At 40.9% G+C, this 14,731-nt stretch overlaps 1 pseudogene; it reads left to right on the plus strand.

Annotated features, from left to right (window-relative positions):
* Window positions 1-401: 401 nt before the first annotated feature.
* On the plus strand, window positions 402-14,613 carry LOC100338294 (N6-Methyl-AMP deaminase pseudogene; annotated as a pseudogene).
* Window positions 14,614-14,731: the final 118 nt, after the last annotated feature.

Consider the following 14,731-nt stretch of genomic DNA (forward strand, 5'->3'; position numbering starts at 1 on the left):
CTTATATAGGTGGTATGAATCAAAATACTTGATCCGGCGGTGCCAATGAGCTCAGGAAGGGGTAGCTTGTGCTAAAATATGAGGGCAATTGACATTTTTTTGGTTCTGCCGGGAAGACAGCCTGCTACCCCTGTGACATGTGTGTTAGGGGAGCACCGCTTGTCATTTTTCTGTACCAGCTTTTCAGTCTGAAGAGAAAACATGTTTAGAGCCTCATAGTTGGGAAATCTCCAGGTGAAGCTGAGCCCAGACCTACCTAGCGAGCTCATCTCATCAAAATATGTGGAAGTGAAATAATCTGAAGAAAATTCAGGACCACAGAATTTACTGATTGAAATACACTGTATTTTGCACACCAAGAGTAAGAGTGGAGTAGAACCATTTTTTTCCCTACTGCAATCATGGTAGAGGTAGAGGAACAGCAACAGTCATGGAAGACAGACTTTTACTTGGAACTACCAAAAGTGGAACTTCATGCCCACTTGAATGGATCCATTAGTTTTAATACCATGAAGAAGTTAATAGCCAAGAAGCCAGACTTTAAAATCCACGATGAGATGACTATGATTGATAAAGGAAAGAAAAGAACTCTTGAAGAATGTTTCCAGATGTTTCAGATAATTCATCAGCTTACTACTAGTCCTGAAGATATTCTAATGATCACAAAAGATGTCATTAAAGAATTTTCGGATGATGGTGTCACATACCTGGAACTAAGGAGCACTCCCAGAAGAGAAAATGCTATTGGAATGACTAAAAAGAGTTATGTGGAATCTATACTTGAGGGTATAAAACAGTCCAAACAAGAAAACTTAGACATCAATGTTAGGTATTTGATAGCAATCGGCAGAAGAGGCGGCCCTTCAGTTGCCAAGGAGACTGTTAAACTTGCGGAGAAGTTCTTCCTTTCTACTGAGGATGTAGTTCTTGGCCTTGACCTTAGTGGAGACCCTACTATAGGATGAGCAGAAGACTTCTTGGAACCTCTTTTAGAAGCTAAAAATGCAGGTCTGAAGTTGGCGTTGCATCTTTCAGAGATCCCAAACCAAGGAAAAGAAACCCAAATGTTCCTGGACCTACTTCCTGACAGAATTGGGCATGGAACTTTCCTCAACTCTTCTGAGGGAGGATCCCTGGATCTGGTGGACTTTGTGAGGCAACATCGGATAACTCTGGAACTGTGTTTGACCTCAAACATCAAAAGTCAGACAGTTCCATCTTATGACCAGTATCATTTCGGATTCTGGTACACCATTGCACATCCTTCTGTGACCTGTACCGATGATAAAGGTGTTTTTGCAACATACCTTTCTCAAGAGTACCGGCTGGAAGCTGAAACATTTAATTTGACCCAGTCTCAGGTGTGGGATTTATCGTATGAATCCATCAACTACATCTTTGCTTCTGATAGCACCAGATCTGAACTGAGGAAGAAGTGGAATAATCTGAAGCCCAAAGTGCTACAATTTTAAGCTATAATGAAGTCAACTACCTTTGGGTTAGTGTTGCAATCAATCTTCTTCTTCTTTTTTTTTTTTTTGACAGGCAGAGTGGACAGTGAGAGAGAGAGACAGAGAGAAAGGTCTTCCTTTGCGATTGGTTCACCCTCCAATGGCCACCGCGGCCAGCGCTGCTGCCGGTGCACCGCACTGATCCGATGGCAGGAGCCAGGTACTTATCCTGGTCTCCCATGGGGTGCAGGGCCCAACTACTTGTGCCATCCTCCACTGCACTCCTGGGCCACAGCAGAGAGCTGGCCTGGAAGAGGGGCAACCGGGACAGAATCCAACACCCCGACCGCGACTAGAACCTGGTGTGCCGGCGCCGCAAGGCAGAGGATTAGCCTAGTGAGCCGCCACGCCGGCCGCAACCAATCTTCTTGTTATATCCCATAAGCTGTCCACCACTGCTTTTAGGAAGCACAGCAGCCAAGTACCATGGGCTCCATTACTGAACCATATCCATGGCTGGTGTTCAGTTAATATGTCTTAAACTGACTAAGGCCTTGAGATGTAGCTTACTTCCCTGCTGTTTACTTGGAAAGACTTTAAGTGCTGTTGCTACCTAAAAACCCTGTTCCACTAGTGATTTCTTTGATTTAGCAGTCCCACCCCAATAGCTAGAGGAATAAAACTAGAGGAATCAAAGTAATTTCTTATCAAGAAAAGTTTTGGAATGATAGCCTACAGTAAAGCAGAAAGGGGAAAATAAATTACCACCAAGACCCTTATAAGCCTGCTAGCTTGTGACAATAGCCCTGTGTTTTGTTGTGCTTACTCTAATCAGACTCCTTTCACTTGAACTCTATCACTGTAGTTTTTTCCTTTTTCTTTTTTTTCACTTGAGCTACCAAGATTTCTACTGCACTACTCATTTTCTTCATTTGCAAAGATCTCTCTAGTAGTGGCAAAACTGGAGTCACTGGGGTTCTGTACATGACCGGTAACCACACTACTGGTCACACTATCAGACTACTGGAGCAGGCCTACATAAACTCACACTTGTAACATGTCTACTTCAGATGAAGACAAGGGACAAACTAAGAACAGTTCTGAATGGTAAGAAAAAGAATTTATTACATATCAAAGTATACTTGAATTGCTTTGTTCCTTAGAATATATATCCTTGATATCAGGAAGTTGGGCTAATACTAATTTCAGTTGCTAAGGGTTTCTGAAAAGCATTTGTTCTCTTTGGGAACAGGGTGAAGGAAGCTCTGAGGTTTTTGAAGTACTTAGATGTATGTTTGTAACTCCGTATAACATTATATTATTCTCTACTCCCATCTACTCATATAGAAATCACAAAGTAAAAAAGTAATGGTTTATCCATAAAACATGGATATTTTGCAGCCACTTAAAGTGTTTATGTATATATATGAAAGTTAGTGATGTGAGTGATTCTAGTTTATTAGCTTTATCATGAAATTCTTTTCACAGTATGAAAGTCATACTAGTTTTAATTGGGAGTGGGAAAGTGAGGATGGAATAGGTTTTTCCTGTTTGAGGTTCCAGAATTCAAAATATGTGGATTGACTGACTTACCTCAAACAGTAGAGTTAGAAACATACCAGAGGATTCCAATTCAATCCCATCAAGGTGGCATGTACCAATGCCATCTCACTAGTCCCAGTGATCAATTTCTGTTCACAATTGATCATAATGATAGGACTAAAAACCAAAGGGATCACATAAACAAGAATAGTGTCTGATAAAGAACATTTATGAAACTATGACTAACATCAAAAAAATTGGTTGGAGATTTTTTCTTTGTTTGAAAGACAGAGAGAGGGAGAGACAGGGAAAAAGAGAGATCTTCCATCTGTTGGTTCACTCCCCAGGTGGTCACAGTGGCCGGGGCTGGGTCAGCAGCCAGGAATCCCATCTGGATTTCCCACGTGGGAAATAGGGACACAAGTCCTTGAGCCATCATCTGCTGCTTCTCAGGAGCACTGGCAGGGAACTGGATCAGAGGTGGAATAGCCAGGACTCCAGCTGGTACTCCGACATGGGATACAGGCCGGGATACAGGCATCCCAATGCTGACTAAACTCATTAAGCCACAATGCCTGCCTGGTAACAGCAAATTTAATCATGAAATATTTAATGTTTTCACTTAAGATCAGTACAAGTAAAGGACAGCTGCTCTAACTACTGCTCTGTGATACTGATCTAGAGGTCCTAGCCAATATAATAAGGCAAGCAGAAGTAAAAAGTAGAAGGATTAGAGAAAGAAAGAAGTAAAAACCATTTCTATTTACAGATAACATGATTATTTACTTAGTAATCTACAAACAACTAAAAGAATTCTACAAAATGAAGTAACAGTCACAGGAAGAAATCAATATTCAAAAATCAGTTGAAGAAAAAGGTGAATGATTACAGTAGAAGAACACACAGTGGGAAACACCTTACTGCATCAGAAAATAAGGGAGTGCAAAATGAGTACAAGAGCTAATTTGAAGAGACTCCTACAGTCCACTCTGAGATAATTTTAGCATTGAAATATAGGATAGTAATAGATTTTTTAAAAGTATTTATTCATTTATTTGAAAGTTAGAGACATCCTCTGTCTGACAGTTCACTTTCCAGATGGCTAGAGTGGCCAGGGATGGGCCAAGCCAAAGCTAGGAGCCAGGAGCTTCAAATGGGTTTCCCATGTGGGTAGCGGGGGCCTGAGTGCTTGGATCATCTTCCGCTGCTTTTTTCCAGGACATTGCCAGGTAGTTGGATCAGGGGTGGAGCAGCCAGGACAGGAACTGGCATCCAAATAAATAAGCTGGTGTTGTAGGTGGTGGCTTCACCTGCTGTGCCACAGTGCTGACCTCAGGATAATAATAGATTTTTAACTCATCAAAATAAAAAATTTGAGTTATAGTAGTAATAATATATGGAGGAAAAGGGAAAGTTTTTCCTTAAAGTAGCATGTCAGCTAATATACAGTCAGTCTTCTGTATCCATGGGTTCTGTATCTGTGAGTTCTGCATCTGTGGATTCAGCTAACTGCAGATTGAAAATATTCAGAAAAACAATTGTGCCTACACAACAGTGTGTACAAACTTACTTACCATCATTTCCTAAACAGTAGTGTGACAACCATTTATATAGTGATTACATTGTAGTGACTTTGAGATGATTTAAAGTATGTGAAAGGATGTACATGGACTTGAGCATCTCTGGGAGGTCCTAGAATCAATTCTCCATGGATACTGAGAGATGATTATAGGGAAAGAATGATGGAGTTAGAAAATGTAGTGAATGGAGGCCAGAATTTTGATGTAGCGGGTTGAGCTGTCCCTGTAACACCAGCGTCCCGTATGGGTGCCAGTTTGAGTCCTTGCTGCTCCACCTCCAATCCAGCCCCCTGCAAATGAGCCTGGGAGGGCAGCGGAGGATGGTCCCAGTGCTGGGGCCCCTGAACCCATGTGGGAGACCTGGGTGAAGCTTCTGGTTTGGGCCTGGCCCGGCCCCAGCTGTTGCAGCTATTTGGGTATGAACGAGCAGATGGAAGGTCTTTCTATCCTCTCTTTCTGTAACTTTGCCTTTCAAATAAACAAATCTTTAAAAAAAGAAAAAGTAGTGAATGCTAAAACTGGTGGATGAAACAAAGTATTTAATGAGAAACACGGTCTCAAAGTATTCCTACATATTACTAATAACAATGGGGGACAGTAACTACAGTGAATAAACCTAATAAACACACCATAGCCAAGGAACAAAGTTAATACCACCAATATTGGGAGAAACTAAATCATGTGTCTCCTGATAGTATGCACTCAAAAAGACACAACATTTCTTTTATGGTATTCTTTCCAAAAATGCACACACTGAACCTAATCATGAGGAACCATCAATTAAACCTAAACTGAAGGTCATTCTAAAAAATAACTGACCTAATACTCTTCAAAAAGTGTGAAGGTCAAGAAAAATGAAGGGTAAGATTTAAAAGAGACTAAAAAGAAATGTCAGATGTAAAATATGATCCTGGAGATGGGCGTGCATCCCACATTGGAGTGCCAGTTTCAATCGTAGCTACTCCATTTGTGATACAGCTCCCGCTAATGTGACTTGCACATGATGGCTCAGGTGTTTGGGTCCCTGCCATCCATGTGGGAGAGCTGGGTGGAATTTCTGACTCTTGGCTTCAGCCAAGCCTAGCCCTGGCTGTTATCATTTGAGGAATGAACCAGCCACACATGGAGGATCTCTCCCTGTCTCTATCCTTCTCTGTCATTCTGTCTTTCAAATAAAGAAATCCTTACATAAAGACATGACACTGGATTGCATATTGGATGAAGAAAAAAATCATTATAAGGAACACTAGTGGAGTGATTTTAAAAATGTGAATGAAGAGTATTAATTTTAAATGTCCTGATGTTGATAATTATTCTGTGGTTATTTCAGAGAACGTCCTTGTTCTTAAGAAATACACAATATGAAATGTTTAGGGGTAAAGAGCCCTGTGTCTCCTAGTTGCTATCAAGTGATTTTTATTTTTTATTTTATTTTTTTATTTGTAAGACAGAGTTACAGAGAGGCAGAGGCAGAGAGAGAGAGAGAGGTCTTCCATCCACTGGTTCACTCCCCAAATGGCCGCAATGGCCGGAGCTGTGCTGACCTGGGGCCAGGAGCCAGGAGCTTCCTCCGGGTCTCCTACTGGGTGCAGGGGCCCAGGGACTTGGGCCATCTTCTACTGCTTTCCCGGGCTGCAGCGGAGAGCTGGATCGGAAGTAGAGCAGCTAGGACTTGAACCAGTGCCCATATAGGATGCCGGCACTGCAGGCTACAGCTTTACCCACTATGCCACAGTGCTGGCCCCAATCAAGTGACTTTTAAAATGTGTACATAGGGGCCAGCGCCACGGCTCAATAGGCTAATCCTCCGCCTGCGGTGCCCGCACACCAGGTTCTAGTCCTGGTCGGGGCGCCGGATTCTGTGCTGGTTGCTCCTTTTCTGGTCCAGCTCTCTGCTGTGGCCCAGGAGGGTGATGGAGGATGGCCCAGGTGCTTGGGCCCTGCACCAGCATGGGAGACCAGGAGAGGTGCCTGGCTCCAGGCTTCCAATCGGCGTGGTGTGCCGGCAGCAGTGGCCATTGGGGGGTGAACCAATGGAAAAGGAAGACCTTTCTCTCTGTCTCCCTCTTTCACTGTCCACTCTGCCTGTCCAAAAAAAAAAAAAAGAAAGAAAGAAAAAGTAAAAACAAACAAACAAATGTGTACATAGGTATATGTCTGTATATACAGAAAGAATCTAAAGCAAATTTCCAAAAACTTTACTTTGGTGAAATTAAATATACAGGAGTTTTTTGGAACTTTTTCTGTTAAGTTTTAAATTATGTCAAGAAAAAAAGTAACAAAAGTTACAAAAAACTACATATATGTAGATATGGAACAGACCCTCTGGAACTTTATTTCCTTGATTTCTTTCATGATCTGCTATTTTGAAAAACATGCCCGGTTTCTACTGATAATACCAATTCATCCTATGAGTACATTCTATTTTAATTTTCAGAGTTCCTTCCCAGACCTACTTGATATCACAGTGGCTGCTGCTTCTGCCCTATGCTAAAAACATACATTTTTTGAAAAGATTTATTTTACTTATTTGAGGGGCAGAGTTACAGAGAGAGAGAGGATAGAGACACACAGAGAGAAAGATCTTCCATCCATTGGTTCACTCTGCAGATGGCCACAACTACTGGGACTGGACTGGGCCAAGGCCAGGAGCCTGGAATTTCATTCAGGTCTCCTATATGGGTGTCAGGGAACCAAGCACTTGGGCTATCTTCTGTTGCCTTCCCAGGAGCATTAACAGGGAGCCAGATTGGAAATGGAACAGCTGGGACTCAAACCTAGCACTCATATGGGATGCCAGTGTCACAGGCAGCAGCTTAATCCACTGTGCCAAAACAGTGGCTCCTTTAAGGGTGTATTTAGCTCATGGTTTATTATTTTACCTACATGAGATCCACATCAAGACCATCACTAGAACTTGGCCGAGTCTCTTAAATGGTTGCTTCCTCATTTATCTGTTAAAAATTGACAAATGTCAACTTTGGACAAACAGGGATTTGTGAAGCCTAAGAAATGTTCAGGTGCTTGGTGGCCACAGCATGAGATATTGGAATATGGACCTCACTGTGTAAAATAACATAGTGTCCTTTGGTTTCTCTGCTGCTCAGGGAAGATGTCAATAAAATACTATTTTTAAATTGAAAAAAAAATACTTGATCCATCACCTGCTGCTTCCCAGGGTGTCTGATATTACAAGGCCAGAATCTGGAGTAGAACCAGGGCTCAAATTGAGGCACTATATTATATGTGGGCATCCCAACTTGTGACTTAACTGCCAGGCCACATACCCATTCACTTTTATTGTTTCTAAAATTTCTTGACAGTCCAAGACTCTTAAATTACAATACTCTATGATGTACCCTGGATGCAATTTCTCTTGTAATCTTCATACTCATCTTTAATGGTTTGAAAGTCACATTTTATTCCTGAAGTGTAGATATAGAATTATCTCTATAGATTACTCTAAAATTGGCAAATGTTATTAAGACTTTTCATGGAAATAAATGAATCATATATCTGAATGATATAACAATTGTAAATATTAAGGTGACCAAAAGAAAGTATCAAATGACATGAAACAAAAGACACATGGGTGATCACTGAGGTCATAAATAAGAGTGTCAATTGTTAAATCAACAACAGGAGTCACTGTGTACTTACTCCCTATGTGGGACCTCTGTCCGTAATTTGTTGTACTGTGAGAAGTAACTATAAACCTTGTTTTCAAACAGTACTTTATATGTTGTGTGTGTGTGGTACAAATTGTTGAAATCTTTAAGTGTAGAAGTGGTCTTCTGCATATATACTTAATTAAAAATGAATCTGAATGAAGAATGGGATGGAGAGGGAGTAGGAGGTAGGATGACAGTGGGGGTGGGAGGGTGGGTATGGGGGGAACAACCACTATATTCTTAAAGATGTACCTATGAAATTTATATTAATTGAATGAAAGCTTTCTAAAAATTTTTAAAAAGAAGTCAATAAAAAAATAGAAGCCCGGAAGCCTTGGGTATTTAAAACTCAAATAACCTATATAATCTATGGGTTAAAAAAAAAAAAAAAACACAAAGAAAATTAGAATTTGTGTTGAATGAAACAAAAATACAAAATAACAATGACAACTGTGGTAGATACATGGAGGCCAGAATGTCTTTGTGACTCTCACATCTGAGGTGGAAACTACTGCCCTTTGAATGTAGGCTGGCCAAGGCTTACTGAGCCAATAAAGTTGGCATATTTAAAACACTGAAAAAGCTAGTAGTAGCAAAGGATGCCACCCTAACTGGAAATGTATTAAATTTAATTTGAATATTGCTCTCTAAATAAATGACAATATTTTAATAGTTTGTTATGATATCAACTTTTAATTTTGGATTTAAAATGTTAAGAAAAAAGGGAGAAACTTATTTTATATAATAAAATAGGATTGCAATAACTTATTTATATAATATTAATGATTCAAAAGCAACAAAAGAAAACTGCAACAGGAATTGTATAAAATTAAAACTACTTATACACAACAAAAAGCACTATCAGAGTGAAAAGGGAACCCATTTAATGGGAAAAGTCTTTACAATTCATATTACAGAAGAGATCATTATTGGAGATATATTGCATATAAGAAAATCCTACAACTTAGAAACAAAAACATTTAGAGATGGACAAATGATTAAATAATTCTACAATTACTATAGAGACCTTCCCTGTTAAACAGAAATTGAAAAAATTTCACCCCACTTGTTCAGCTTTATGAAGGATGTTTAAGGATGTGCTACACACAGAAACACAGAAACAGGGTCATCAATATGAAATAAAGTGAAGACATAAAATGTCCTAGTAAAAGTACAAAGGAAATCCAAAATAAACAATAGGAATATTCACCAGCGCCGTGGCTCAATAGGCTAATCCTCCACCTTGCAGCGTCGGCACACCAGGTTCTAGTCCCGGTCGGGGAGCCGGATTCTGTCCTGGTTGCCCCTCTTCCAGGCCAGCTCTCTGCTATGGCCAAGGAGTGCAGTGGAGGATGGCCCAAGTGCTTGGGCCCTGCACCCCATGGGAGACCAGGAGAAACACCTGGCTCCTGCCATCAGATCAGTGTGGTGCGCCGGCCGCAGCGTGCCAGCCGTGGTGGCCATTGGAGAGTGAACCAATGGTAAAAAGAAGACCTTTCTCTCTGTCTCTCTCTCTCACTGTCCACTCTGCCTGTCAAAAGTAAAAAAAAAGGAATATTCATGGAAAAATGGCAGGGCTGGGGCTCGTGCTGTGGCACAGCAGGCTAACACCCTGGCCTGAAGTGCCAGCATCCCATATGGGTGCCTGTTCGAGTCCCGGCTACTCCTCTTCTGATTCAGCTCTCTGCTGTGGCCTGGGATAGCAGTAGAAGATGGCCCAAGTCCTTGGGCCCCTGCACCCAAGTGGGAGACCCAGAAGAAGCTCTTGGCTCCTGGCTTTGGATCAGCACAGCTCGGCCCATTGCAACGAATTGGGGAGTGAACCAGATGAAACACCTCTCTCTCTCTCTCTCTCTCTCTCTCTCTCTCTGCCTCTCCTCTCTCTGTGTAACTCTGACTTTCAAGAGAATAAATAAATCTTTTAAAAAAGGGAGAAAAATGGCAGGGCTAAGTTGTTCTTTATCAATAGTCACCTTGAATGCAAATGGCTTCAACTCTCCAATTAAAAGATACAGACTGGCCGAATTGATTGAAAAACAAGACCCATGTATTTGCTGCCTACAAGAAACACCAACAAAGATACATGTGGACTGAAACAGAAAGGATGGACAAAGTTATTCCATGCTAATGGAAACTAAAAAAGAGCTGATATAGCCCTCCTAATATCAGACAAAGCATATTTTAACACAAAAACTGTTAAAAGAGAAAAAGAAGGGCACTATGTAATAATTAAGGGAACAATTCAACAGGAAGATATCATTATAAGTGTATATGTACCCAGTTACAGGGCATCTGGATATTTAAAAGAAATGTTAGGGACCTAAAGAGAGATATAGACTCCAATCCAATAGTAATGGGGGACTTCAATACTCCACTTTCAGCAATGGACAGATCACCAGACAAAAAATCAGCAAGGATACAACAAAGTTAATCAATATTGTAGACCAAATGGACCTAAAAGATATCTACAGAACTTTCCATCTCACAGTAGCAGAACACACATTCTTCTCACCAGTCCATGGAACTTTAGGATAGACCATATGCTATGCCATAATGCAAGTCTCAGAAAATTCAAAACAATTTAAATCCTACCATGCTTCTTCTCTGGCCACAATGGAATGAACCTGGCAATCAACAATTTAAGAATCTCTAGGACATATGCAGACAAATGGAGACTGAACAACATGCTCCTGAATGAATAGTAGGTCATAGAACAAATCAAAATATTTCTGGAAAGAATCAAAGAGTACAATACATCATATCAAAACTTATGGGGTACAATAAAGGAAGTGTAGAGAAGGACGTTTATAGCAATTGGAACCTACATAAGAAATTGAAGGGCTGGCACCGCGGCTCACTAGGCTAATCCTCCGCCTTGCGGCGCCAGCACACCGGGTTCTAGTCCCAGTCGGGGCGCCGGATTCCATCCCGGTTGCCCCCCTTCCAGGCCAGCTCTCTGCTGTGGCCAGGGAGTGCAGTGCAGGATGGCCCAATTGCTTGGGCCCTGCACCCCATGGGGGACCAGGATAAGTACCTGGCTCCTGCCATCAGATCAGCGCCAATGGCAAAGGAAGACCTTTCTCTCTGTCTCTCTCTCTCTCTCACTGTCCACTCTGTCTGTCAAAAAATAAAAAAAAAAATAAAATAAAATAAAAAAAGTGGATGAGGCATAGGATAAGATCTGGTGGAAAGAAATTGAAAGACACCAAATAAGTGAGCTGTCAATGCATCACAAGGACCTAGAAAAACAATGAACCAAACCCCAAGTTAGTAGAAGAAAAGAAATAATTAAAATTAGAGAAGAAATACACAAAATTGAAACAAAAATACAAAAGATCAGTGAGGGCCAGCACCATGGGTCAGTTGGTTAATCCTCTGCCTGTGGCACCGGCATCCCATATGGGCACCAGGTTCTAGTCCCTGTTGCTCCTCATCCAGTCCAGCTCTCTGCTGTGGCCTGGGAAGGCAGTGGAGGATGGCCCAAGTGCTTGGACACCTGCCCCCAAATGGGAGACTGAGAGGAAGCTCCTGGCTCCTGGCTTCAGATCAGCGCAGTTCCAGCCATAGTGGCCATTTGGGGGGTGAACCAACAGAAGGAAGATCTTTCTTTCTGTCTCCCTCTTTCTTACTTTCTATAACTCTACCAGTAAAATAAATAAAAAAGATCAGTGAAATAAGGAGCTGATTTTTTTGAAAAAATACACAAAATTGATACACCACTGGGCCAACTAACCAATAAAAGAAGGAAAAGATCCAATTCAATAAAATCAGAGATGAAAAAGGAAATATAAAAATAGATAATATAGAAATAAAAAGAATCACTGGGACAAATTACAAAGAGCTATATGCCAATAAATTTGAAAGTCCTGAAGAAATGCATACATTTCTGCACACATACAATCTAATTAAATTGAGTATGAAGACAGAAAATCTAACAGACCAATAACCAAGACAGAAACTGAATCACTAATTAAACCATCCCAATAAAGAAAAGCCCAGGGCTGGATGGTTTTACTACTCAATTCTACAAGACATTTTAAGAGAACTAATTCCAATTCTTCTCAAGCTATTCAAAACAATTGAAAAAGAGGAAAACCTCTTAAACTCGTATGACACCAGCATCATCTTCATTCCTAAACCAGAATAAGAAACAACAGAGAAAGAGATCTGTAGATGAATATCCCTGCTGAATATAGATGCAAATATCCTCAAAAATATTAGCTAATTGAGCAACACATCAGAAAGATCATTCACCCAGACCAACTGGAGTTTATCTCTTATAGATACGGATGTTTCAACATTCTCAAATGAATAAATGTGATGTGATACATCACATTAACAAATTGAAAAAAAACAAACCATATGGTTATCACAATGGATGAAGAGTAATTCCACTCTAGGAATTTACCCAAATGAAATGAAATCAGCATATGAAAGTTATCTGTACCCCCATGTTGATTGCAGCTGAATTCACAATAGCTAAGATATGGCGTTGATGCAGATGTCCATCAACTGATGACATGATAAAGAAATTATGGTATATATACACTATGGATCACTACTCAGTTATAAAAAAAAAGAAAGCCTGTCCTTTGCTACAAAATGGATACATCTGGACACCATTATATTTAGTGAAATAAGTGCATCCCCAAGACATAAATATCATATGTTTTTCCCAACCTGGGATAACTAATAAAGTGCCCAAAATGTAATGTATTGGAGTGAAATAGGCATTTTGAAACTTGATGATTGCAGTTCTTGTTGAGGAGCAGTGGTTTTTTTTTTTTTTCTTCATACTGTTTGTTGAACTCTTACTTAGTGTAGGGTTAACTATACAATCAGCATATAAGCTGAAAATACATCTTTGTAAAAATTAAGAGTGGAGGCCGGCGCCGTGGCTCACTAGGCTAATCCTCTGCCTGCAACACTGGCACCCCAGGTTCTAGTCCTGATTGGGGCACTGGATTCTGTCCCAGTTCCTCTTCTTCCAGTCCAGTTCTCTGCTGTGGCCCGGAAAGGCAGTGGAGGATGGCCCAAGTGCTTGGACCCTGCACCCACATGGAGACCAGGAGGAAGCACCTGGCTTCTAGCTTCAGATCGGCATAGCGCGCTAGCCATAGTGGCCATTCGGGGAGTGAACCAACAGAAGGAAGACCTTTCTCTCTGTCTCTTTCTCTCTCACTGTCTAATGCTGCCTGTCAAAAAAAATTAAGGGTGGGAATATGAGAGGGAGGAGGAAGAAGTGTTTCAGCATGGTTGGGAGGGAGGGAAGAGTGGGAAGTATCACTATGCTGAAGATACATGAAATTGTGTAACTTAAATATAATTTTAAAAACATTTTTAAAAGATGGAAATTATTCCTTTTGTATAAAGAAGTTGCCAATTTTGTTAAAGTAAAAAACTCCCCCAAATTTAGTGCCTTGTAACTCTTTTTTTTTTTTTACAGACAGAGTGGACAGTGAGAGAGAGAGACAGAGAGAAAGGTCTTCCTTTGCCATTGGTTCACCCTCCAATGGCCACCATGGCTGGCGCGCTGATCCGATGGCAGGAGCCAGGTACTTATCCTGGTCTCCCATGGGGTGCAGGGCCCAAGCACTTGGGCCATCCTCCACTGCATTCCTGGGCCACAGCAGAGAGCTGGCCTGGAAGAGGGGCAACTGGGACAGAATCCGGCTCCCCGACTGGGACTAGAACCCGGTGCCGCAAGGGGGAGGATTAGCCTGTTGAGCCACGGCACCGGCCTACTCTTTCTTAACTATATGCTCATGCTCATCCCTCCAATCCACAGCAACCAGAAATCTACTATTTTGAGAAATCTGCCTGTTGTAAACATTACATGCAGTTGATGATGGTATCTAAGTGTTCTTATGCACAATGTAGAGCCCCCATCAACAAATGAGGTCAGAAACCTACCTCTCAGTTGCACTCAACTATAACATATGAACAGCAGCAGGTACCTGGGAAAGGAGAAAAAATGAGCATGTCTTGTCACACTCAGAATACTCACCAACCAACTGCTGGGAGAGGAAGCCTCATGCTCTTGACTCCACATGTCTGAAATAGAGTTCCCATTTCACTGACAGGAGAGAGAGAGAAGTTCTGGATTGAAATACCACTGGATCTCCATGCTGTTACTGATTCTTAGAAGATCTTCTTCAGTAAGTATTTTTCTTTTATTTGCTGTATGACCTTCCAATCATTTAAAGAACATTTAAATGGTTGGCTTTTTGTTTTTCTTTTAAGTAATTTTCTAAATAGGGGTCTGTCATGCCAGAATTTTCTCTAGGAACCATTAAATTTTTTTCAAGAACATTTCTATGTCTTTTTAATTAGGTTAGCTTTACAAGCAACTTGAGAGCTGTTTCATAAAGAAACACTGCTTCCCAAATTATGACTTTATAGTCTTTTCTATATAGGAATCCTGAAATTATTTGCCTACTATTGATAAAGTTCTGTGTTTTACAACTGGTTAATGTGTTGAATACAA

This window comes from Oryctolagus cuniculus, chromosome 19 (assembly GCF_051225735.1).
Source record: "Oryctolagus cuniculus isolate XC-2025 breed Fujian yellow rabbit chromosome 19, ASM5122573v1, whole genome shotgun sequence".
In the NCBI taxonomy this organism is placed as follows: domain Eukaryota; kingdom Metazoa; phylum Chordata; class Mammalia; order Lagomorpha; family Leporidae; genus Oryctolagus; species Oryctolagus cuniculus.